Source organism: Lissotriton helveticus, chromosome 1_1 (genome assembly GCF_964261635.1).
Source record: "Lissotriton helveticus chromosome 1_1, aLisHel1.1, whole genome shotgun sequence".
NCBI classification, from domain to species: Eukaryota; Metazoa; Chordata; class Amphibia; order Caudata; family Salamandridae; genus Lissotriton; species Lissotriton helveticus.
In genome coordinates this window covers 870430977-870456619 of record NC_136057.1, presented here as the reverse complement: position 1 = coordinate 870456619, position 25643 = coordinate 870430977, and the positions used below count along the sequence as shown (strand labels likewise).

The 25643-nt window shown below is 42.6% G+C and overlaps 1 protein-coding gene across 4 annotated transcripts in view; it reads right to left on the bottom strand.

Annotated features, from left to right (window-relative positions):
• SLC16A7 (solute carrier family 16 member 7) overlaps positions 1-25643 on the bottom strand; it is a 579533-nt gene that overhangs the window by 456825 nt on the left and 97065 nt on the right. For all 4 annotated transcript variants that reach the window (XM_078675558.1, XM_078675564.1, XM_078675573.1 and 1 more), the window contains exon 2: positions 543-683. The gene's annotated coding sequence lies outside the window, so the exon portion shown is untranslated. The remainder of the gene's footprint in view (positions 1-542; positions 684-25643) is intronic.

Below are 25643 nucleotides of genomic sequence, written 5' to 3'. Positions count from 1 at the left end.
TTGATATATATATATATATATATATATATATATATATATATATATATATATATATATATATATATATATATATATATATATATAATATATATTCCAAGAAAAACACACCAAAGGTTACAGGGACATTATAGTTATGGTAATATTTCACTCTTACAAAACCAGAGAAATTAACTATAGCTTGTGCTCCCGCAATGCACTGCTTATTACCGCACATATTATATCACTCATGACTTGGTCAGTGACATCACTGATGACATCTCAAATGACAATCCTCCAAAGCCATATTTGTATATCTGAAAAATGTCTACATTTCTCAGGAACTACTGACCAGCTTTACACCGTTTAACAAAAAGAGTGCATTGGACCAAAAGCTACCCTTCTGCCAAATTTGGTGTAACTCTGTTCAGCTGAATATACAAATATAGGCACCATATGTCATGCTCTGCGGATAATTACAGCAAACTAAAGACATAGATCAGGTGCTGACTGCAAACATATGCTTTATTTTGATTATGCCACTAAAAACAAGGATGTTTTCTTACCTGACTGATAGACACTTCGGTAAACTTGCAGCCACCTACTCCTAGACTGTGACACAACAGGTAATGTGAAAAGCGATGAAGGGTATGTACGGTTTCCTCATTGGCATTGAAGGCAAAGCACCAGTCGATGTGATGCCTTTCCTAAACAAAATACAAGCATAAGCATTAGTAAGGACTTGTTACTTGGTCACACTTCAATATTTCTGGTCAAAAGCATGCTGATACTTTTTCCGAATAGGAGGGCAACATTTTTTCCTTGTTCTGTTTTACTCGTCCCTCCATTAATTAGCTGTAATCACTTCTATTTCCAATCATTATAAACCTTTTTTCCTTTCCTTTATAAATGAATCATCAAAAGTTCAATATTTTTATAGGTCCTTCATTCAATCCAAAACATCACTATTTGGCAGACCCAGCCAACGCATTGCATCCCTTAGAGGGACTTCAAAAGGATCTGAAAAGATTTTATACATATTTATTGATCACTGCATTGCACAAGTTAAAATGTGACCGTTGTTTACTATTGTACAATATTAAAAAAGTGTATCCCCATTGCTATTCCCGTGATAACATATTGAAAATTGTCTAAATGGAAATAGGACATTCTGCTTAGGTGACCGATTTTTTTTGCATCTGTTTCTTTAAATGTAACCACTCTTCATGGGTCCAAATGACACCATGCTAGCAGTGAAAACAGCTACAGTTAAAAAGGAAAAAAAACAATTGTGGAGTTATGTATACGCAAATATAGCACAAGCAAGTTATATTTAAAATACTGAAGTTAGTAAATAATGTTTTACATTAAAGTTATTTCGATATTGCATATGGTAGATGTGTGGCAAAATGCAAAATATGTAAGCCAAACTTTTGTTTTCCTATGAGAGACTCCGGTGATCTTCTCTTCTTTAATCTATCCTCCCCATCCTCAAAAATGCACAACGTGTGAATTTCTTTATAGGTGTTTTCCCTAGACATCCTACAACATGTTTTACAATTGGAAATGGTCAGTTGAAAAATTCCATAAAATGATAAAAGTATCCATTCTCGCCTGATGCAAAGTCTCTTCTACAGCCAAACAGTAGATTAAAATGCATTTTCATTTCTACTAGTGCATTAACGTTATCAATATTAGACACATACAACATACGGATTAATTTTAAGATGCAGAGCAACTCCTGGAAGTACATTTAAATCCAAATAACACATCATTCAAACAAAAAAGAAAACCAGCAATCATTCAACAAAAATATAATGTGGCTAACATCAGAAGCAACTGTCCATTCCTTATGTAAGTGCATGTCCAAAGTACCTCGTGATATTGTTTATAAAAACGAAAACAGTCCAATACAAGACCTGGTAAAGGCACAAGAATGAACCTGGACGTTGATTTTCCTTTTAATTGTTTTTATTTTATACTGTTTAAGGTAAATGGTCAGTAAAATGCAACTGTTCACCTGTACTCACACAAAAGAAGAGATGTGTTGCAGGGAGTTGGCATTACTGCATCTGTATGAATTGAAATGAAATGAAATGAAAAGTGTTGCTTATAAAGCGCAGCTGTCACTCCTAACGGAGTCTTCGGCTTCTGGGTAGGGCTAGCCACCCTTGACTATCTGTTCAGTGGCTCTGATTCTAAATAGGTTGTGCTTATTACAATATGTTAATTACTTCTATTTATATTACTGTTTCCTTGTTTATGTGGTGTAATTAAAGTCATGTATTTGTTTTTCTGGCTAAAAATTATGTTCATCTGCTTGACTCGCAACACTTTGTGATGCAACACTGAATGTCTTTACCAGTGCTTCTTACCATTGGGTAATCAATCCAGACCATTTCGTTCTATGATTCTGGGCTAAGTGTTTAATGTGTTTTCTTCTAGTTGAGACATAAACTTTGGTGATTGCTGAAAGAGTTTACTTTTACAAAGCTACTTTTCTGTATTTCTGTCGCTTTGAGACAGAGGTAGTGCAAAGCTCATACGTCCTCTTTACCTGGATTTATATGTATGGCAGCTATCATGCTGATCACTTCTTTTTCAGTCTGACGTTAGCCACAAGCTTTTGATGGTACTAAAATTATATGTATAATATACATATTTAAAGGGGCTTTCAGCACACAAGGTAGCTCCATTCAGTGCCAATATTTTAGTTGTTTTCACTTTATAATTAGTTTAGTGTTGCCCTTGTAATAGAGTCTGAGGTGGTAGCAGGATGCTTACTACCAAATGCGAGCACAGGGCACATTCCAGCATAATCAGTTTCTGTCTCATGCCAATGCCATTGTAAATTACTTTTTTGACCTACATCCTGTTGTTGAGCTCTTCAGGTTGAAAGGGATGATTGTAGAGGGGCCTAGCTGGGGTGTCTGTGGGGCTGTGTGAACTGCGGGGCTACAATTGTCATTAAGTGTGATTTTTACAGTAGAGTTGGTCAGTTTAAGGTGAAGGTTAGGAGACGGAGTATGAGACACACAGCTAGTTGGAATTGCAGGGGGTGCTACTTTTCTATTCACTAAAAAAGATAATCAGATGTTTACAGTGAGCTGAGCTGGAGGAGCTGCAAATTAACTCTTGTAACAAATTCACAAAGTTTACAGTTACGTTAGATTAATGTCTAACTTCTGTTCTGTGTTTGGGATCCAGTCATTACATTCCTAAATATATTCACACCAACCTTAAATGTGCAGCATTTTTAGCAGAAGACCAGGAGGAATGCCAAACAAGTGAAACAATGTTCTCATTGCCCTGGGAGGTCACTGAAGAGGAGATATATATATCTGTCAATTCTGTGCTTTTCTAAAGCTCAAAATTCGTTCTGGCATTTTTCGTAATAAAATCGTCAAGCAAACTTTGCTGAGTCACTTAAGCCAGCCATATCCAGAAAAATGCAGGAGAATACAAAAGATAAAAGGGAGATAAAACTATGCAAGCAGTAATCCGGCGACAGTCATGAGAGACTGCGCAATTTAACAAAGAACATTGCCACCACTTAGCAAAGAAAAGCAGTGTACTGTAAAACATTTATATTCGTATTTCATATGCTTTCGCGTTTTCAAATAGTAAGAAGTCCCAGACTGCTGCACATTATCAAAAATGTTTTAGTCTGGAAACACAGATTGGTCGTGGAAATCGAAGATAATGGAATTATGTATTTTTGATAGTTTCACAGATTTTGTAAAGTACGAGAAAGCGGATTGTACCATTTTGTTTAAGAGCATAAGGGTTAATTTTTGTATCGTTGGTACTAGAAGGAAAGTCCTCAATTAATGTATCTCTAGTACTCGAAAAACTGGCCAAGGCCAAGGGCAGAAGCAGTGACTGATATTGTTATCTCAAATATGTATAGTGCGCTGCATCCAATAGTGTGTGGTCTTATACCAGCCCTTTTCGATTAGTGACAGCCAGGAACTTACATGCTAAGGTGGAAGGGCGGGCGACTGAAGAAAGACCTAACCATATGACCTTAGACAAACATGAGGAAGTTCTCCATATCTAATCTAATGTATATTAGGAGGAACCCCTGTTCTGCTTGCTGTGAGTTGATGTCCAGATCTATTACAGTTGACTCAATTGTCGTAATTTAGCAATGATTAGGTTAAGCATTAGCAAAAGACATCTTGTATTTAGAGACTATCTTGTCCGTTTTACGGAATCCATTTTGTATTTCTGTCGGCCATTTTGTTCGCCATGTGCTCTGTCCTACCTTCCTGTTAACTGCTCTAGAAATCTGCCTAGAGACAAGATATATTTATCATCTTCTGCTTTGCACATGCTCAGTTGAGCATACAGCTGTCTCCAATTTGTAACTGTCAAGATGTGTCCACCAGAATTAGCTAACTGTCAGCCCTTCCCACTTGTTGCTAGCACACTCTCTATATGACCTTATATGTATTTGAAACCAACACTCTGTGCCTTGTACCGCCTTCATTTCAGCCCCTGTGTGGGTATAAAAGGACCAAGCTCCTTCTAGTCAGTGTGCTACCACATACTATACCGAAGGGTGGTGTGTGAATGTAGTTCCACCTCATGAGGTTTAATCAACTCTGTCTTTTGTATTCCAGTTTCTGTGCCAACTTCTTATTATTGGTCTAAGGACTCTAAGCAGAGAATGGCGAATCCCTTGCACTAGTATGCCTGGCTGGGGCTTGCTACCACAAATTGGCGCTTCCAACGTGGGACTCATCGGCGATTCGGATGCCCGAAGGACTGGTCGAGACGAATGATTGGAATCTCACTTTGGGCGTGACCACTGCCGGAGGAGACCCGAGTCTTGGCATCCACTGCGTTTTCCCTTTCTTTCTGATCTGATCATCCAGGTGGCGCCGGTCCTCGACTGAGATCTCTTCTGTTGATTCGCCATGCAGTGACCGTTTGGTCGATTTGAGAACTTGGCAGTAGGATCCTGGACACCATTTGATTGGTAAGGGCAGTTTTGCGGCACTTGCTGCAATTTGACGCCTTGGATTGGTAAGGTAGTTTAGAAACGCATACTGTGGCAAATTTTATATGGAATTGGCCAAATATCGTCCTATGAATATGTATATATATGTGTTGCAATACATATAGGCAGGTAATGAGGAGATTTTTCTCTACTTGTAAGAATAAACGTACGAAGAGTACTTTAAGCGCTACTTTTGATTATAATACTGAATATTTTGCACTATTTTTGGCATGCCTGTTTCCAGGACACTTCGTAAGATGTGTTGCTTTTGTAGTGGTGCCAATTTGAGAATCGATGAAGCACAACCGGCCCCCCCGAAGGGGACGCCTAATAGGGACATGTATATTAAATATGGTATTTCGTCCATAATGTACAGCACATTGTGGAATAAATACACCCGCAAGGATCCTGGGTTGCGATTGGCCTATGCATGGGTCATTTGATTTGCGAAAGATTCAGTATGTGGAGCAACGGATGTTCAAGCGAAAGGCTAGGCACGATATGTTTGACTGTGTGCGAAAGTGGGAGAAAGAAGTGCGTGAGCGAATGAAGCACGAACAGGCCTTGATTGAAAAAGAACAGCGTTAAAGTGTGCATGCGAAATCATTAGAAATGGAAAATAAAGAGATTAAAGAAATTAAAGAAAGGAAAGATAGGCCAATACGCTATTCATAGGCCTCTTTATCCTATTCTTAATAAACCCCAAGATGAATCTCTCTTATTAGATCGTTGTCCACATCCGTATACTCTTCCCTCTGCTCCTGATGAGTCAGATGAGGACTCTCCTACGGAGCAGGATAAAGCCCGAGACACTCGCTCAATGTTAAACACCGAACGTTCCTCTCAGATTAGATCTGCCGCGCGTAAAGCCGATCGTAGTACTAATACTGCTTCTGAAATCTTAGATACTATTCAGAATTGGTCAGAAAGGGAACAAAAATATTTCACCGACATATTTGCTGGGGATGTTCTTGAGCAATTTAGGAAATATTCGGTGGAAGTAGAGCCAGATGATATAGCAGCTGATTGTAAACAATTACGTGAAGGTTCTTTTGTTTTCTCCCAGGTGGCGGACACGATCAGACGCTTGGTTAAACTACGTCAGTGGTTCCCAAACTTTTTTGACCCGTGGCTCCCTTGACCTATTGGCCATTGGCTGTGGCTCCCCATTATGTTACTTTTTTTCAGCAGGTGGGGGATGTAAGCCCCGCCTATGGATTACTTCCATTTTTCTCCCTGAAAATGACTGGGATGAAGCCAATGAAGGTAATATAATCAAATGTCTTTTTCTACACAAGGTGTAATGATTAAACCAAGAAGTTTCATGAACTGTAGGACAATAAATGTAATTTACCTTATAAGCTGTCCCTGCAACCTCACTTATATTGGGGAAACTTCCAGAGAAGTGCGCATTCGGATGAATGAACATAGATCAGCTCTAAGAACAGATAAGAAAGGCACACCTCTGACTGAACATTGGAGAAAATTGAAACATGACATTAGTGATCTGAAATGGTGCTGTCTTGAAGCAGTAACCATAAATGCTAGAGGCGGTGACCTTAATCAAAAAAGGAAAAAACGCGAACAGTACTATATGTCTAGGTTTAATAGTGTTCGTATGGGCCTCAATAGTAGAGAAGACTGGGAGCGCATAGTATAATATCAAACACGATTAATGTATTGTAAAAGACAGAAGATTGGATGTTTTCCTTTATGACCTTGTGTAAACAGAAAGATACAGGTGAGAATACCCAATCACAACACATAAGGATACATTATCAATTATAATGAATATTTCATTGCTATGAATATTCGACTCAATAACTTCAGATACTTCGTTACACGTTAGGACCGAAACCATGTCTATGGAGACTGGAGTTAACTAAATATTCTATTAATAACACTGAATATAATATAGTCTCCTGCTTTGCTAACCATATGATGCGAGCTTAGTAAGGTCAAATATTTCCTCATGCTAAAATACTAAGAAGCAAATATAGGTCTCCACAACTGATAATATATTCAGTTTCTTTCTCTTTACCAATAGCAATGCACTGCGCGTAAGTACTAGTAGTAGGGTGTGAGTATTAGAACCCCTAAATAAATTAATAAACTGGCCGCATTCCTAGATTTTCTTTGATAAAAAGTTGAATGTTGTGCGTAGAATTGCATAAAGTTTGTCGTGTGACAACAACGATCACGTGACCTTAAGCCGCCCTATCACAAGGCTCCCATTTTGCTAACCATATGATACGAGCTTAGTAAGGTCATATATTCCCTCATGCTAAAATACAAAGAAGCAAATATAGATCTTAAGAACTGATAATATATTCAATTTTTCTCTCTTTACTATCAGTAATGCATTGCACGTAAACATTAGGAGTAAAAAACTGAATGTTGTGCGTAGAATTGCATAAAGTTTGTTGGTTGACAACAACGATCGCGTAACCTTAAGCCGTCCTATCACAAGGCGTAGCACAATAACCAATGACTGCCGTGCTTACATAAAAGACAGAAGCCAGCGAACTTGAGGAGTTTATCGAGACATACAGAACCCCCGATACGCTGTCTCAACAGGAGCAGGGAGGCCGACTCTATGTAAAAAGGTAAGGAGGATCTGTATGACGGGTCTATGCATGGGTAATGCTCTAACGGTATTTAATAAGTAAGCGCCCATATTGAATGCTTTTAGCTCGGGATTTTATTAAGAACAAACCCCTTTAATACTAAAAAGAGATGACAACTGATTTGTGTATAAATGAGCTATAACTGCCATTAGTACCAGAAAGAAACGATCCGTTGTTATGAATATGGTGAAATTTAAAAGAAAACTGAAAATTACCTAACGATAAAAGCAGGTCCTCGGTTTTAAATAAATCGGACACTTGAAAGGATGAATTGTCAAAAGTTTTTTTTTTTTAAAAAGACTCCACGCAGACACTGTGGTAATTGACAATACTTTTTGCCCCTAATATGCTGTGCAGATTTTAAGACAAAATAGTAATGTCTACATAACACTGAGAGAATTAAAGCATGACGGTATATAGATCTGAATAACCGTTAAGATGACATAAACAGGCAGAAGTGCTTTCGGTCAAATGAGACCGTACTAGTATATAGTAACACTAAAGATCGATATTGAAGATAGGTTTTTTATCAACAGAAACCGCAGAAATAACGGGAGGACAACCCCCGAAATCTGCAATAGCTGACACGAAAATCCAATTGAAAAGGTCCGTGATTACAGCGTTTTGCGTTTGCCATATAGCGACACATGGTGAGTATGTGTACAATTTAAACATAGATTATAAGAGACAAAATATTTTAGATAGTAAGGATAAACGCGTCTCTTTTCTTCAGAAATACACAAGTGGACAACCCGATATTGGTGGCTCCTGTGAGACTAGTGTGAATTAGAAGCAAATTATATAAAGGTATTTTTCCTTTTCGACAACCTAATGAATAGGGATACTGTCAATAAGATGAGGGTGATTCATCAACTAACTGACATACTCTCTAATCTCATTTGATCTGTAGACTTCTGAATATTAGGATCTATCTATAACCAAGATATCAGGATATTGCCATAGTTCCGTTGGGCCAGATCCAGGAAACGGTCCCATTCTATCTATCTCTGAGAAAATCATAAATCTCAGATAGTGAGGTAAGCGAGCCCCACTGAACATAGATAAAATGTGCATATAGAGTAAACACATACGAAGTGGATTAGCTACACTGTCTTTTTCAAATGACCATAGCTTTACCAAAAAAAAAATTCTTTTGCTAATACCAATAAATTTACCTCCATAGTTCAAGGCTTATTGATAAGAGAATGTGCTTAAGAATTGTTTTTCCCTATTTGAGTTTGTGTCTTATTAATAATATGAAGCTAGCAGAGAGCGAAATGGATACTTTGATTATTGAATTACTGCATGTGAAACTGTATTACATACATGAAATAGTAATTGTTAGTTTCTTTGTAGAAACTGTCCTGAAGAAGGTTTTTAATTTTTATCTCAACCGAAACGCCGCGTCGACACCTGTTCCTCATGAACATTTTAAGCATTATTGTATATTGTGTTTTTTATTAAAATTGTTTTATATATTATGATTTTGTACCTTCACTGTATGCATGTGTTCAGTCTTTATCATTGAATTATAATTGTAATAACTGTTGAATAAATACACATATTGCATAATTTCATAGTAAAGCTTCTTTCTCTGACTGCTTCTAATCATATGTTGAATTTCTTGTTAAATTGTTTGGATGCATATAAAATAGTGGGCTATAATCATCTAGTTGATATTTACAGAATACGCCTTGATGTATTGTATAGGGAACTGGAGGCTCTGACTATTGTGAGATTGGTATTATCGTAAAGAAATAGGTGATCTATGGTGCATTGGTACACTCCTGATTTTATTACACGCCTCATAACGTCATGACATGAGCTCAGAGAGATGTTAGAAAAAGAGGTGTCTCTTGATTTCAGAGCCCAGCCAGTCGCCTAATTCCTTCCTCGCTCTGCTTTGGTGTCCCTCCACAGCCCTGATAACGAGGATGGTAAAAAGAAAGGACCGCTCCGGCGGAATCTGTGTGTCATAAAACATCTTTTGCAAAGTAGTGACATAATTAGAACTGAAATATTTTGATTTTTTTGAGCAATTTAGTTAAAAATAGGGACAGCTAAGAATGGACATAAAATAAATAGATCAATGCAAAATGAAACCTCTGAACATACATTTAAATAAAGAGCAAGCACACACAAAAATGTGTTATTGGCAGTCTTTCTGTTATTTGAAATGATTACCGGCACAGGTAAATGTCAGACTATATTTATTGTCACAGTGTTGGCCCCACTTTGCCCAAGACTTTTTCACAAGACTATCCGTGTAGATCTTTTAAAGTGTGTTTTGCTGGAGGGCTGGGGACACGTTCATTGTTATGTCATTGTCCCGGGTTACAATTAAGTTTAATTTATTTTCACTTCAAACACTGTCAGGAAGTCGTGGCCGTTTGTATCACTGTGAGAAATGTCACACAGCACGTATGGAAGGTGGTCCCTACCTACAAGGTTAGTTACACCGGTGAATTTAGGAGAAAACGTAATAAAACATGCCCTGAGGAATCATAGAGGATGTGACTGTCAGGAGATGATCGTGTGGTCACCAGCACCCCCGTGTGGTTGTTAGGAGTATGGGCTGCTATGGTACAACAATCTAAATGGAATGCAATTATATAATTTTTGTGCATCTGTTTGCAGCGTCCCTGACTAGTTCTGACGGCGCACCTGGGTGCCGCGGCGCAGACTTTGGGAACCGCTGAACTACGTGATGAAGCGGTCCGTTTGTTGAAGGAAAAAAGGGCAGAAGACACAGCTGCACAAACATCGCGAATCAACATGGCACGAGTTCCGACGCTCGTAACAGATAAGAATGTTGTAAATGTGAAACCTATGCGGGAAGCTGGGGAAACATCCTTTACGACGCAACTTTTACCACGCAGTGCCTTTACAACGCAGGTTTTTCAAAGCAAGTCATTACAACGAATTGAGCTGGGGGGCGCTCTAGGATAGGTAATAGTTTAATTTACTATCCAACACCTTCCCTACTATCCACGGGGACTGGAGTTGGAATAGTAAATTAAACTATTCACTATCCAGCACCCCACAACGCAAGTCGTTGTAACGACTTGCGTTGAAAAACCTGCGTTGTAAAGGCATGCGTAGTAAAAGCATGCGTTGTAACAACGTACATCCGGGAAGCTGCACCTTTATATGTTCCTCCTAAAGGAACTGGCACAAGTGATGATAAGACTTCTATTGACACGAAAGGGTATTTTATTTATAATTGGGTTTACACTCCTTGGAATAGAGCAGATGTCATGGCTCTTAAAAATGCCTTGCCTGATCCGCGAAAGAATCCGACAGCTTTTTATGATGAAATTGAGGGTGCCATTAGCCCTTGTACTATGACTTTGTCGGACATTGATTTGTTTTTTGGATTAATATTACCGCCAGATATGTGGAGAACTGTGCGTAAAGTTGACGATCGTGTGGTATTTGGGGCATTGTGGTCAGATATAGAACAATTAGATAAAGATAGAGAACCTGCACAGACACTGTGTCAGCTAATTTTAGATCTTACTGCATCTATCTTGCTTAAATTAAAGACGATTATTCCCCCTAAAAAGAAAGATTGGACTATGTTAGCGTCTTGTAAGCAAAAGATAGATGAATCAGTTTCAGACTTCTTCACACGCTTTGAGGAAGCATTCCACGATTTTAGTGGTCAGTCATTGACAGATGACACGGGTAGGCATCTGTTTGTCGATAAATATGTCACAAACCTTTTGCCAGAAATAGCTAGTCGCCTAAAGGCAAGTGAAAGTTCATGGACTACCTCCTCTGCGGTTTCTCTCCTAACTATGGCTCAGTATTATGAACGACCAGAATTAGAAGCGAAAAGTAAGGAGGATAAAAAATCTAAAGAGTTAAAAACAAAGGTTATGATGGTTCAAGCTTATGGCCCACCGTCTAGAGGAAATAACAGAGGTGGACGTGGATCTTATGGTTCGTCCTTTTCTCCCTATCCTCGTGTAGATTTGTCTGTTGATCAGTGTGCGTATTGCAGACAATTCGGACATTGGATTTCTAATTGTCCAGTGCTACGTGCTCAGCAGGGTTCACATGGTCGGGGACGAATGAGAAATCATTCAGGATATTCAGGGCCTAGAGGAAATATAAATGATCGTGCTAGGTTTGATGCTGATACACGTGGACAAGAGGGGCTAATACTTTTGACAGACGGAATCAATATCAAATGTCCGACTATGAGCCATCTAATTTGCAAGATTTTACTAATGCATAGGATTGCCAAGGATGTGATAAGGAATCAGTTGAAGTTCCAGTAGATCAGAAGGGTCCCTATGTTACAGCACAAGTTTTGGGTTCTACTGATCAGATTCTGGTTGATACAGGAGCTACTCGTAGTGCCTTGTCCAAACACTTGATTCCAAGGGCTCCCCTGCCTGCTTAACTATTACATCGATAGGTTTCGATTGAACATCCACTCTTAGCCCATTGTCACAACCACTTGCACTCCATGTTAATAAGTTTACTGCTCCATGTCCATTTTTGCTTTCTCCAAATACACCAGACAACATTGTGGGTCTTGACATGCTCAAATATTTCAGGGCCACGATACGATGTTCTCCGGAAAGGGTTTGGGTTATTTTAAATGACAACCACCCCATGATTGAGAGATCCTGTATTGTTAAAGAGGATATTGCACTAGCTTCACTCCCTAGTACTTTGTGGGCTACTTCAGATACCGATGTAGGACAAATGGTTATTCCACCAGTTCATATTTGTGTCAAGGAGGGTGCTATACTGCCGAGATTGCCTCAGTATAACATTTCTCGAGAAGGAGAAGAAGCACTTACACGTATTGTACAAGATTTGATTAAGGTGAGAGTGGTGGAAGAAGTTCCTTATAATGTCTGCAACAGTCCGATTCTTCCCATTTTGAAAAAAGATATTGACACTTAGATTTATAGATGTATCATTGATTTGAGAGAAGTCAACAAGATTGTAGTACCACAGTACCCTGCAGTATCTGACATAACGACATTGCTTACTCTGGTCCCTCCAACAGCAACTACATTTTCAGTAGTGGATTTGAAGAACGCTTTCTTCTCGATTCCTATTCACCCTGATAGCTGATATTTGTTCGGTTTTACTTCCAATAACAGATCATACAGATTTTGTAGAGTTCCTCAAGGTATACTGAGAGTCCGAGTATCTATAGTCAAGCCTTAAAAAGAAAACTCGATTCCTTTATTTTACCTGAAGGAGTGGCTCTAATACAATATGTCGATGACATCTTGTTGGCAGTTGTTGGCAGCTGATACACCTGAGCAGTGTGAAAAATATACTTTGTCCTTACTTTCTTTTCTTGCGACACATCACCATAAAGTATCACGGAAGAAATTGCAATATTGTAGACCGAAGGTGAACTATTTAGGACACCTTCTGTCTAAGGGGGGCCGTGCACTGACATCAGATCACATTCAAGCAATTTTAGACACTCCAGTACCTTCCACACAGAAAGATGTCCGTGCATTCATTGCTTTAACTTCATTTTGTAGGCAATGGATATTGGGTTTTTCACACATTGTTAAACCATTGCTAGCACTTTTGACTAAGAACACTCCGATTCCTCTTCCTTGGATGAATGTCAAAATGCCTTTCGCCAGTTGAAACAAGCTCTTTGCTCTGCACCAGTGTTAGGCACACCAGATTATACAAAGGCATTTACACTCTATGTACACGAGAAAGATGGAGGTGCATTGTCAGTTTTAGTACAGACACACGGTGACAAGCAGCGTCCCTGTGCATATTTTTCTGCAGTTCTTGATCCTATTGCTCGTGCGTTGCCTGGATGTTTTCGTTCAGTTGCAGCGTCAGCTGTGCCCATACGTCAGAGCGAAGGGATAGTCTTGTCACACAAACTGTTGGTGCTAGTACCCCATGCAGTAGATGCCCTTTTGAATCAGACTAAGACAAAGCATTTAACTAGTGCTCGCCTGACAGGATACAAATTGATACTGTTAGCACCTCATATTACATTGAAGAGGTGTGCTACACTAATCCCAGCCACTTTGTTGCCATATCCTGCGACTCAATCTCAATCAAAGGAGCCTCACGATTGTATATTCCTTACTGAGGAACAGACAAAAGGTCGCATCGATTTGCAAGATACGCCCCTTCCAGATGTCGATGGGGAGCTGTGGGTTGATGGGTCCTGTTTGAAGTTACCAGATGGCACAACCTCAGCTGCATATGCAATCATCACACTTGAAACAGTAGTGGAAACAGCTCGCATACCACAGAAGTCGGCTCAAGCAGCTGAACTAATAGCCTTGACACGAGCATGTGAGCTTAGTACTGACTTATGTGTGAACATTTAGACGGATAGCCGCTATGCTTTTGGAGTGGTTCATGATTTTGGCCTACTCTGTATGGAAAGAGGCTTTCTTACATCCCACGGGATGCAGATAATGCACGGAGAATTAGTACATAATCTCTTGACTGCACTTACATATCCGAAGAAACTTGACATTATGAAGTGTAGCGCACACAAGAAGATCACTGACAAAATAGGACAAGGAAATGCCTTTGCAGATCGTGTAGCTCGTGAAACTGCAATGCAGCGATCACAAGCTGAGCGTTGTCATGATGCTAGAGAGTAAGTATTGGATATACAGAGATCTGCCTCTGTGGAAGAACTTGAGCAGTGGTCGAAAGAAGGAATGTTAGACGATGAGGGTTGTTGGCGTAACAAAGAAATGAATACGTGGAAATTGCCTGCAGCCTATTTAAAACCTATGGTTCAAATGGCACATGGGCTGGCACATGTTGGAGCTCTAGCAATAACTAAATTGCTCACACAAGTCTGGGAGCATCCTGAAATTGCCAGCACAGCTAAAAGAGTGGTACAGTCCTGTTTGATCTGTTGGCAGTACAATCCTGGAAAAGGGACACAAACTCCTACAGGAGGGTTTGCTACACCAACCGCACCTTTTGAAGTTTTACAGATGGATTACATCCAACTTGAACGCTGCAGTAATCTAAAATATGTCCTAGTGGTGGTATGTGCCTTTATTAAATGGATAGAGGCGTACCCTACAAAGGATAGTACTGCTCTTACCACAGCAAAGGTGCTTCTGAAGGAATTTTTTGCTAGGTATGGTGTTTGTAAAATTTTGTGGAGTGACTACGGACCTCATTTTATTGGGCAAGTTGTTGAGTATGTCCTGAAAGAGTTAGGGATCAAACAGAAATTCCATACAGTCTTCCACCCAAAATCAGCAGGATTGGTGGAAAGGTATAATACTACCTTAAAATTGAAGCTGGCGAAAATACTGGCTTCCACGTCCACGTCCCTAAAGTGGCTAGATGCACTGCCTTTGGCACTGTTATCCATAAGATCAGTACCACACTCACAATCAGGTCTTACACCGTATGAGGTAGTATTTGGAAGACAGATGAACATTTGGGGAGTTCCTAAGCCACGCCCCATACATGATGTACCTTGTGTTCTGTTGAATGATTATTTGGCACAATTAACTGATAGTTTGACCTCTATTCATCAACAGGTTTGAGAAGCTTTTCCTGACAGATCTACAGGTGAGACCCATGACCTCCGTCCCAGTGATCACGTGATGATAAAGGCATTCCACAGATCGAACAGCTTAAAGCTGAGGTGGCGAGGTCCGGAGCAGGTGCTGTTGGCTACAAGGACAGCAGTTCGAGTGACGAACAAAAAGAACTGGATCCACACCATGCACTGCAAGCGCGTATCGCCTGCCTTGGTGGAACCTGCTGCGCTGACGGACCATTGAGAAATTCTGGAGACGGAGAAAGGTCAAGCTATCTCATATGACGAGGCTACGGAAGTCTTCCAGGACCACACGATTTCTGGAGCATCGCGATACAATTTGAGACCGAGGAAAGAATCTGCAGTTTAATCTGCAGTTTTGATCGAGACTGGTTGAGCTACTGCCCTGGGTTTGTGAAACGGAGAGCCAATGATGCAAGAGGGGGGATCAGCCCTGCATTAGTGTAGTGACACCCGTCTTGGCCCGTGGTGAAGAAATCAACGGCTACCCAAGGTATAAGAGCTCCAACGATTGTTTTCAACAGGTTCTTAGAAAGATTGATCATCGCTGTCGTTGAAATGAATAACAAGAGGATAATTTGTGCTATTGGGTTTGTTGTTGCCCTGGTGGTTTTGGCAATAACCACTTGGTTCATTGAGAAACCAGTTCCTGCTCGACAGCTTTTTGTTGCAACTACTCCAGCTCCACTGGAACACTACTATTACACTCTTCCTTATCATGAGCAGAAACATCGACAGTCCTATTTGAATAACACATTCCTTCAGATGTTGCATCATACCCATAATGCTACAAATACTACCAATTGTTGGGTATGTGGGATGATACCTGCAACACCAGAAGAAAGGAGGAACACCTTTTATTCCTCTACCGTTTTCCCATAATGGTTCATGTCAAGCTTGGTATGCCCTTTTGTTTGCTTATGGAAAGTCTTCAGTAGGTGGAATCATTTTTCAATTAAATAAAGAATGTTACCAAGATGAAAAAGGTTATCCTCAAGCTAAAGGGACTAAATGGGAATGGGATGAATACCAACCGGACAATATTTTGACACCATATGTCTTCACAAATGTGAGGAATATGAAGAACATTGGACCCTTTGTGATTTCTGTAACCAGAGCAAAAGCAGATTTATGTATTGGCAGTGCTGGTAGAATTCCCTTGGACGAAGTGAATGTATAACTACGCTGAACATTGAGGGTGTTAATAATAGTAGTTTTATATCGTCGCACAACACCTACTTTGTGTGTAGTAATAAAGGATATTATCAATTACCTGTTGGATGGTCAGGGGTATGCTACATATAATTTTTGTTACCACCTCTGTTTTTAGCACCTGCATCATATCATCTTGACCTGAAACTGTACAATGAAATTTCTAAGAATAGATATAAACGGACACCAAGTACTGACGAGATTGACCAGACAGACACCGCTCTGCAACAATATGTCGATTTCAATTTTGGTTTATTTTTCTTTGTGGGTGCTGCATTGAATAGCAGAAAGTAAATCTTTTATGGCCATGTAGTGCCGAAATAAAGATCAATTGAATTGAATAGCAGAAAGATCAGACGATTGACTTGTGTAGTGGAAGCTGTCACCAATCAGCTATGGCACTTGGGAACATTACGGAAGAACTGCAAATTGCAAGAATTGTAGCACTCCAAAATAGGATGGTGCTCGACGTGATGTTGGCTGATCGAGGTGGTGCATGCCGCATCATTGGTAGCAGTTGCTGCGTCTTTATACCTGACCACTCACCTTCAGTTTATGACGCAATCTCTAAGCTGCATAAGATTGCTGCAGACATTCACCCAGAGACCGGTACATGGACATTTTCAAACTGGATATGGACACTTTTTGTTACTTGGGGCTGGAAGCTACTGACTATTCCATGTATACTACTGGTGTTACTATTTACATGCTGTACTTGTATACAATGTGGTCTCATGATTTGCTCCATGTGCATCACTGCTTGTACACCTGACAAAAGAAATATTACAAAAGAACAACAAATGCTAAATAGTGAAGTTACTGAGATGATGAACATCAATGTACAGGATGCAGATCCAGATTACCCATGACAGATGAATGTCTTCAGCAAATTCTGAAAGGGTCGTATGTCGTAATTTAGCAATGATTAGGTTAAGCATTAGCAGAAGACATCTTGTGTTAGAGACTATCTTGTCCGTTTTACGGAATCCTTTTTGTATTTCTGTTGGCCATTTTGTTTGCCATGTGCTCTGTCCTACCTTCCTGTTAACTGCTCTTGAAATCTGCCTAGAGACAAGATATATTTATCCTCTTCTGCTTTGCACATGCTCAATTGAGCATAGAGCTGTCTCCAATTTGTAACTGTCAAGATGTGTCCACCAGAATTAGCTAACTGTCAGCCCTTCCCACTTGTCGCTAGCACACTCTCTATATGACCTTATATGTATTTGAAACCAACACTCTGTGCCTTGCACCACCTTCATTTCAGCCCCTGTGTGGGTATAAAAGGACCAAGCTCCTTCTAGTCAGTGTGCTACCTCATACTATACCGAAGGGTGTTGTGTGAATGTAGTTCCACCTCATTAGGTTTAATAAACTCTGTCTTTTCTATTCCAGTTTCTGTGCCAACTTCTTATTATTGGTCTAAGGACTCTAAGCAGAGAAGGGCGAATCCCTTGCACTAGTAGGCCTGGCTGGGGCTGGCTACCACACAATGACCCACCACCCTTGGCCACATAGCTTTTGTAAAGCCAGAATAAAAATATTAGCAGCCACAAATGGTGTTTGTTATGAAAAAGTGGTATAACACAAAGCCCGACGTTTGCTAAGGCCAAGCACATCTCTCAAATCTTTCAACAAGGCACAGCCCTTAGGGTCTATTAGCAGGTTAAGACAAGATTACATCCATAGTTACATGCAGCTAGCCCTCCTGTGGAGAGGAATGTTCCAGCTAAGTTAAAACAGAAATCCTACTTTAAGTCCTGTGTAGGACAGAAGGCTCAGTGAAAAAGTCTACACAAACGATCCCGATGTGACTCTAATCATACCGGCATAAAACACTGCTCATTCAGGTCTAAAGTCAGGTATGGGCATTACTTGCACAACCTACTGTCCTTGGAATAAACAGACCAACAAATAACAGATTCTATACAAAATATAATTCAAAACCCTAAATTGATTTACAAGTAGCCATTTCTGGGTGACATCTACAAACCAGCTTAAATACAAAGCCTGATTTAATTCCCTAAGTAGAATGACGTGTATCCACTATAGTGTCCTGCTGGACACATTCTAGTGTTCTTCCTGTGCAATACACCCACATTAATACCCACCCATCACAAGCGTCACTGGTCAGATGACCCTGCTAATAAAAGAGGCCAGGTGCACGTGCCCTTGGCCCGTTCCAGTATCCCACTGCTGAGTGTCTGTGTGGTCATTTGTGTATGTGAGCCTAGGCCCTGAGACACCACAATGGTGATGAGGCGGGTCTGACCCCACGTGCTTGCAGAGCGAGACCCTAACGTTCATCAAAGAGAATGCTAAGCATATTTATACCCTACCCCACAAGCCGTGTCATTGGCGATATCAGTTGTGGAGTACGTGGCGGACCGCTCCGTTTTTGCCTGCCTGGAGGAGGGGATCAGGACCTCGGATGCTGCCGATGCCTGCCCTGTGAAAGCGGGCCCCACTTAGGTGACTACTGCCCACCTGCTGGCGGTTTGGGGGAAGGCGGCAGTGCAGAGAAGAATACCCATCAGGTATGACCAGGCGCACTACGCCATGCCCCAGCCGATGAAGCATTTGTAAGCGACCCTCGCCTGACACCAGTTTGTCTCGGCATAACAAACGGTGGTATGGCCATACCTCAAGGTCTGTGGAGAGCAAATGAAGGAGGCATCCTGCTAGCACAGGGAAGAAGAATAAGCCCGCACTACAAGACACTGCCTTCTCAATAAGAGACGGAACACAGCGTGAGGGAAAGCTGCTGTGCCCAATAGAACCAAGCAGGCCCACAGCCTGAGGAAAGCTGCTGGGCCTCCGAGAAACTGCCTGCAGTGGCATCTAGTGGCAGCTCGTTACACTGCAGCCACCATAGAGCACCTAATGGAAGCAGCCCTGAAAAGTACACAAGTCCTGCAAGCGATATACCGTCTATAGGAGGGAGACCCAGCAGAGCCCCTCTCACTTTAGTCTTGTATCTCTGAGTACAGGGGGTAGCATTGCCACCCAGTAAGTGGAAGTTGCACAGCATGGAACCTGCTAAAGCCAGAAGAAAGGTACCTGCGGCACCACCTAGAGGACATGTGCTGCAAGACAGCACTGACAGCTGCACAATGACCTGCCCGACAAACATGTCAGCTACCTGAGCCCCGCAGCTACACTAACTGTGACGAAGAAACAAAGGGAACGACTACAGCAAGCACACTTGTAGCCGCTGGTCATGGCAGCGAGGACAGCAGACATACTAAACCCCAGTAGAGAGCATCAAGTAGTGCAAAGATGCCTCAGCCAAGAAAGCTGCTAAGAGTCTGTTTGAACCCAAGGACAAAGCGTCAAGAGGCCTGGCTGACGAGCTGAAAGTTCCGCAACGGGTATGAGAATGTGCACTGCATGGCGCCCCCAGTGGCTGTTTGATGCCACTGCAATTCAGAAAGAAGAGGAAGCGCACCAGAAGATGGCGCAGTGAAAAAGGACCAAGAACGCAAGATCTGAGGTGCGCCGACACATGCACCGAAAAGTTTGAAAGCATGGGCAGGCTCCCGGGAGAGTAAGACCTCTCCATAGAAAGAAGAGCAGGCACATCAAAGTGTCAGAAGATGGTGCCCAAGAAGAAGAAAGGGAGTTGTGCAACACGTCCCCAATGGTGAACGGACACCAACGCGAGCTAGAATAAGGGCAAGTCAACTGTCAGAAGAGGGCACCCATGAAGAGAACCAAGCGCATAGAGCCAGAAGTGTACAGTTGGACGTAACAGCGAAACTAACAGCACAAGAAGGTGCCCAGGAGATAGCGACAACTCCACAGAAATGAAGCAATGCTGAAAAAAGCACTCAGTGTCCACCCTCACACTGCCTCAAGACGGAGTTGCCTGAGGCCCAAGACAGGCAAGAGGAGAGTCGCACACTCCACGTGGCAAGCTACCACTGCAACATGTGCTCCGATAAGAGGAGACGTGGTTGGACGCCACAGTCACACCGCAAGCATGCAGCACATCACTCGAAGTGACCAACCCTGCCAAGCATGCCTGAACAGAGGCAGGATAAAGCCCCACAATGGCGCAACTGCGAGGCGCAAGCATGACGCCCTCGAGTGAAGAACAGAGGAGCATTGCGAAAATCCCTGAGGAGAGTATAGGTGCACCCAAAAGGTCCTCAAGAGGAAGTAGCAAGTCCTACTGACAGGACAGACTTGCGACAGGTCCGCAGAAAAAAAGACCATCCTAAGAACTGGACGTGACCAGTAAGATGTCCATGTGGCGCAAACATGAGACATGGGGCAGGCGCCACGCCCGATTGAGGAACCTGGTCAAAGAAGCAGAAGAGGCCCTAGTCCTGTCACTCTTCTCCTTTCCTTCTTGCGCACCTGGGGTGGTTGTTTACCCTGTTGCATTGTGCCACTCTCCTTTCCTCCTTCGCGGAGTGTCGTCCTGCGAAGGAGGACGACACTCCGCGAAGGAGGAAAGGAGAGTGGCACAATGCAACAGGGTAAACAACCACCCCAGGTGCGCAAGAAGGAAAGGAGAAGAGTGACAGGACAGAGGACTCGTTCCAGCACTGGAAAAGGTGCTCATCAGCAGAAGCCAGGGTGCATAGACGTCACTGGAGATAGCTCTGCGGGAGGACCAACAGTAAGCCGCTAGCAAGCGTGACCTGAGTCTAGGCCCCATGCTTCACAGTTAGACCGTCCTCTCACCTGTCACTGGCTGCTTGGCATTGATAGCGCCACACCTAGCAAATGCACCTGCTAGAAGACAGCTGCAAGTGGCCACTAAGTCTCTTCAGTCCACCTCAATCCATAAGGTCACCAGAAGCAAGATATCTCAGCCTGTTTGCCCAACTGAAGGAAAGTTACCATGTTCATCATCCAAAGGGCATCATCACCACGTAAATCAAAGGAGCCTTGTACCACCAGAGTAAATCCAACCACTCAAGACAGCTGGAGTTCAACAAGGCATTCCTGGCGCAGTGGGACACTTGCCACCCCGGAACCTTCTGTGTGTCCCCGTGAACCGGAACCCTGCCGAAGAAGAGCGTTCCGGCCATTGGACCATCCACTCTTGGGGTTACAAGAGGCTCGGCCGTGTCCCTGTTGAGAGTTCTGCAGCGAATCCTCTGCGCGGCCTACGAAAGGCCCGCACATCCCTCGCAGCCACATGGCAATCCAGGGGCAAGGGCCTCAACGCATTTCCTGTGGGGAGGCAATTTGGATCGGAGAGATGCGTCGGCGGCACCTCCATGACAGGCACCAGGAAACATGGAGGCAGATGAAGACGGGTCACCCGATGGCCACCTGAGGAAGGCATAGAACCTGTGCCCTGATGGCGAGCACACCCAGACAGACACAAGCATCTGTGGCTAGATGAGTGATTGCCTGCTGTCCTGTTGGCAGTTCCTCATGGACGCCTCGCGCAGCCCACACGAAGCCCGCACAGTACACATGGTCCAAAGGCAGCCCGACAGGAAGGCCCTCCAAGAAACTCCTGTGAGAGGGGAGTCCAGGCAGAAGAGGCAAGTTAGAATCTGCTTGGCTGGGAAGAACATCAAGTACGTCGTCTCCAAGGAAGGACCTCAGCCACCAAGGTCATCCTCTACAGCTTTAAGTTTGTCGTCCACCGTAACCTGAGCGCCTGCAAGATCTCCAAAGTAGACTCCACCACCGCTCCATATACACCACTATTTGAACTTTGTAAATAGACCCCAGCACCGTGAGACTAGGTCGGTCTGAACTTCATCGCCGAGGTGGACCAAAGCTTCCTGACTGTGGGGTCCAGAACTCCAGCACCACCCAGAAGCCTGAAGAGAAGCATTGGTGTTGTGTATTGTTGTGTGTTTTCTTCATAGGTTGGAATTTTGTTTATTTCTTTTTCAATAAAGTTTGGGAGGGATGTAGTGTCCTGTTGGACATGTTATAGTGTTCTGCCTGTGCAATACACCCACACTAACACCCGCCCATCACAGGCGTCACCGGTCAGGTGACCCTGCTAATAAAAAGGGGCCGGGCACACGTGCCCTGGGCCCATTCCAGTACCCCAGTGCTGAGTGCCTGGGTGGTAATTTGTATATCATGTGGGCCTAGGGCCCGAGACACCACATCGCGCCAGAGCTCAGTAATTCGGTGATTGCATCAAAGTAGCTTGAAAAAGTTAATGGCTTGTGGGTTATGCAAGTAGCAGTCTCAATGGGGCATTGGCCATGATTGGGCAGTGTATGTGCTATCTAGGGTAAAGCTGAAGGTGGTTAGGTTCACATGTATAGCTTGAGGGATCAGAAATACTTGGTTGGCATGTTTGAGTATAGGTGCTGTGTACAGTCCATTTCTGTATTACCTTTACTGTTTTATAACATGCTGACATTGTATGCAGTGATTGGATGTTCCATCTCCTGCTCTACACAAGGCCTGCACTCAGAGGCTATCATGAGCTTTGTCATTATGCACAGATTTACATCACTGGCATTTGCAATGACGCAGTGTGCAAAGCTCTTCTGCCTTCCTCTTGTTGACATGTAATTCGAGAACCTTTGGCCCATGTTTATTAGGAGGTTGTTTTGTGGCATGCTCCAATGCTTCTGACACACTACCTTGCACAAGGAAAATATGAAGCCAGTAATTCTAATTGGGATGCTGTCGGTTTGCAAACTACCTACTATAATATGCACACATCAGTATTTAAGTGACTACATCTTACAGTTTCTCATATGGAACAAATTAAATGATAGCTACTGCAACACAAAGATTATGTTATTTACCCTGGAAGCATATGTTCATTATATACAGTGCTGTAGTTTTGCATGCTCCGCATACTTCTCCCATCTATTGTTGCGCTGGGACATCTGCAACCTCTTTTTCTTCGAAGAAGTATTTCGATTTGCAAAGTCTCAGTGACGCTTAGTCTAGTCGTGGATACGAATGGGCACTGACTGCATTGTTAGATTGACTTGTGCCCAATGGGTAAGAGTAGGTATGGAGTAGTGAGTAAAATAGAATAGTGACCATGTGTGTAGAGAGTAAAATGAAAGTACAAGATATCTGTAGCAAACACTGGCTAATGGGGAGGAGGGTGGGTGCGTGTGAATCTACAGCACTACCTGCAACAAACATCTTTACAATGTAAGTAATATAATCCATTTGCAGCATGTGTGCTTATAGATACACAGGCTCTGTGGCGACTGTAAAGAAGTACTCCACTAAGCAGTATCCAGCCAGTGAATAGTGCAGCGGTCTGAAAGAGGGTCCTGAGAACAGTTTGACCAACTATAGCTTGACGCCTTGAAAGAGTGTCCACACAATATATAATACTTTGTAAACGTGTGTGGAGTGCACCAAATGGCAGCTTTACAAATATCTGCTATGGGTATGTTCCCTAGAAAAGCCATAGTGACACCCTGTTTTGGGCTGGAGTGTGGCCTGGCGCAGGAAGGTAGGGTTCCCGCCCCAGGCTTTTAGATTTAGTCTAACAGGTTTGGATGCATTTAACAATCCACCTGGTGATCCCTGCCTTAGAAATTACATAGCGATACAAAATGGGATGATGGACGGAGCGTTTGAGCAAATCAAACACTGACCCCCAGTCAACTGATCTGGGTTTAATCCATCACCATTCTTTAGCTCACTCAGCCACCCCAGTTCAGACGTGGCCATATGCAAATCAGTCTGACCCTGTGCCTCATGGGAACAGTCCAGCCCGAACTGCCAAGCCATGTCTTCCCTGGACTGAAGACAAGCATCCTGGGACCGGTTTCGGATTCATAATCCTCATCAGCCAGGCTATCTTGAATCCAGTGGCCAAGTGAGCAAGGGACTCAAGTCTGAGCATACCCTGCCACACTTAGGGCCAACAAAGCGATACAAAAGGGGATGATGGACGGAGCGTTTGAGCAAATCAAACACTCACCCCAGTCAACTGATCTGGGTTTAATCCATCACCATTCTTTAGCTCACTCAGCCACCCCAGTTCAGACATGGCCATATGCAAATCAGTCTGACCCTGTGCCTCATGGGAACAGTCCAGCCCGAACTGCCAAGCCATGTCTACCCTGGACCGGAAACAAGCATCCTGGGACCGGTTTCGGATTCATAATCCTCATCAGCCAGGCTATCTTGAATCCAGTGGCCAAGTGAGCAAGGGACTCACGTCTGAGCATACCCTGCCACACTTAGGGCGAACAAAGCGGTACAAAAGGTTGTGAAAAGGCTCCATATATTTGTTGCTTTTTCCAGAAGTAGTCGTTCTTCAAATCTTTTCCCATTTGCCTTGCTGCGGCAAGGGGAGGACAACATGTAGGCTGACGATGTGGATATGTTCAGACAGGATGTATGTGTTGAGATGCTGAGGCCCTACTGAATTTTCGATGTGCCAGTGGGTGGCTGCACCCACTGCTTCTCTCCTGCAGCACTAATTCACTTGCTCTCCTTTCAGGAGGTGGAGCTTCATCCATGGCCTGGGCTTCTACCCTTTCCCTGGCAGTGGTGATAATCAGAGCATTCAGTGGAACATGACCACGATGTAGAGTGGGTCAGAGGGTGCTTGTGTATATTTCTTCTCAATCAGGCGTTGCCACCCTGGATATGACTGTGACCTTAATGAAAATAGTCTTTCTTTATAGGTACTAGTTTGGTTAACTTTGTTAAATGGGAGAGAGCAGTGAATGGGCTGCCACAATATTGTTTCTGAACGAACTTCAGCTCCTGACAGCGTTGCAGGCACATGAAACAGTGTTTAGTGCTTAAATACAATAATATGTTGTTCAAAAATATAGTTTATAAACTTTCTCCCCTTCAACATCCCATTTCCCGTCAACTTGCTTATTGACCACTTACACCAATCCGACTGAATCAGTTTGCTTTATGTTTTTATAGAACTGCTGATAAGCACCATTATCCATGAATGCATGCATTCACTTTTTTATGTAAGCACATATCTTCTACCTAATCAAAACATGTGGCAATTGCCAAAGCTCTTTTCCTTGTGTTTCTCACATACATGTTTGGCAATAGCTGCGCTATCAAGCCAGGCCCCAAATCACTCTTGCATACAAAGAAACAGACAGTATTTTTTTTTACGATTTCCAAAAACTGTGGGTGTTGTTAAAATGAGCAGCTCTTGAACTCCGTGGTCCTAAGCACCGCTCTCCCACTACTGCTCACACCTGCTTTGGCTCCCTGGATTAGTGACTGCAACGCTGTCCATGAGCCCCCAGTTTGATCCCGCTGCGGAGACCTTGACTGCTGTGAATATTGCTTTGATTGGTTGTTTTGCCCCTAATTCTAT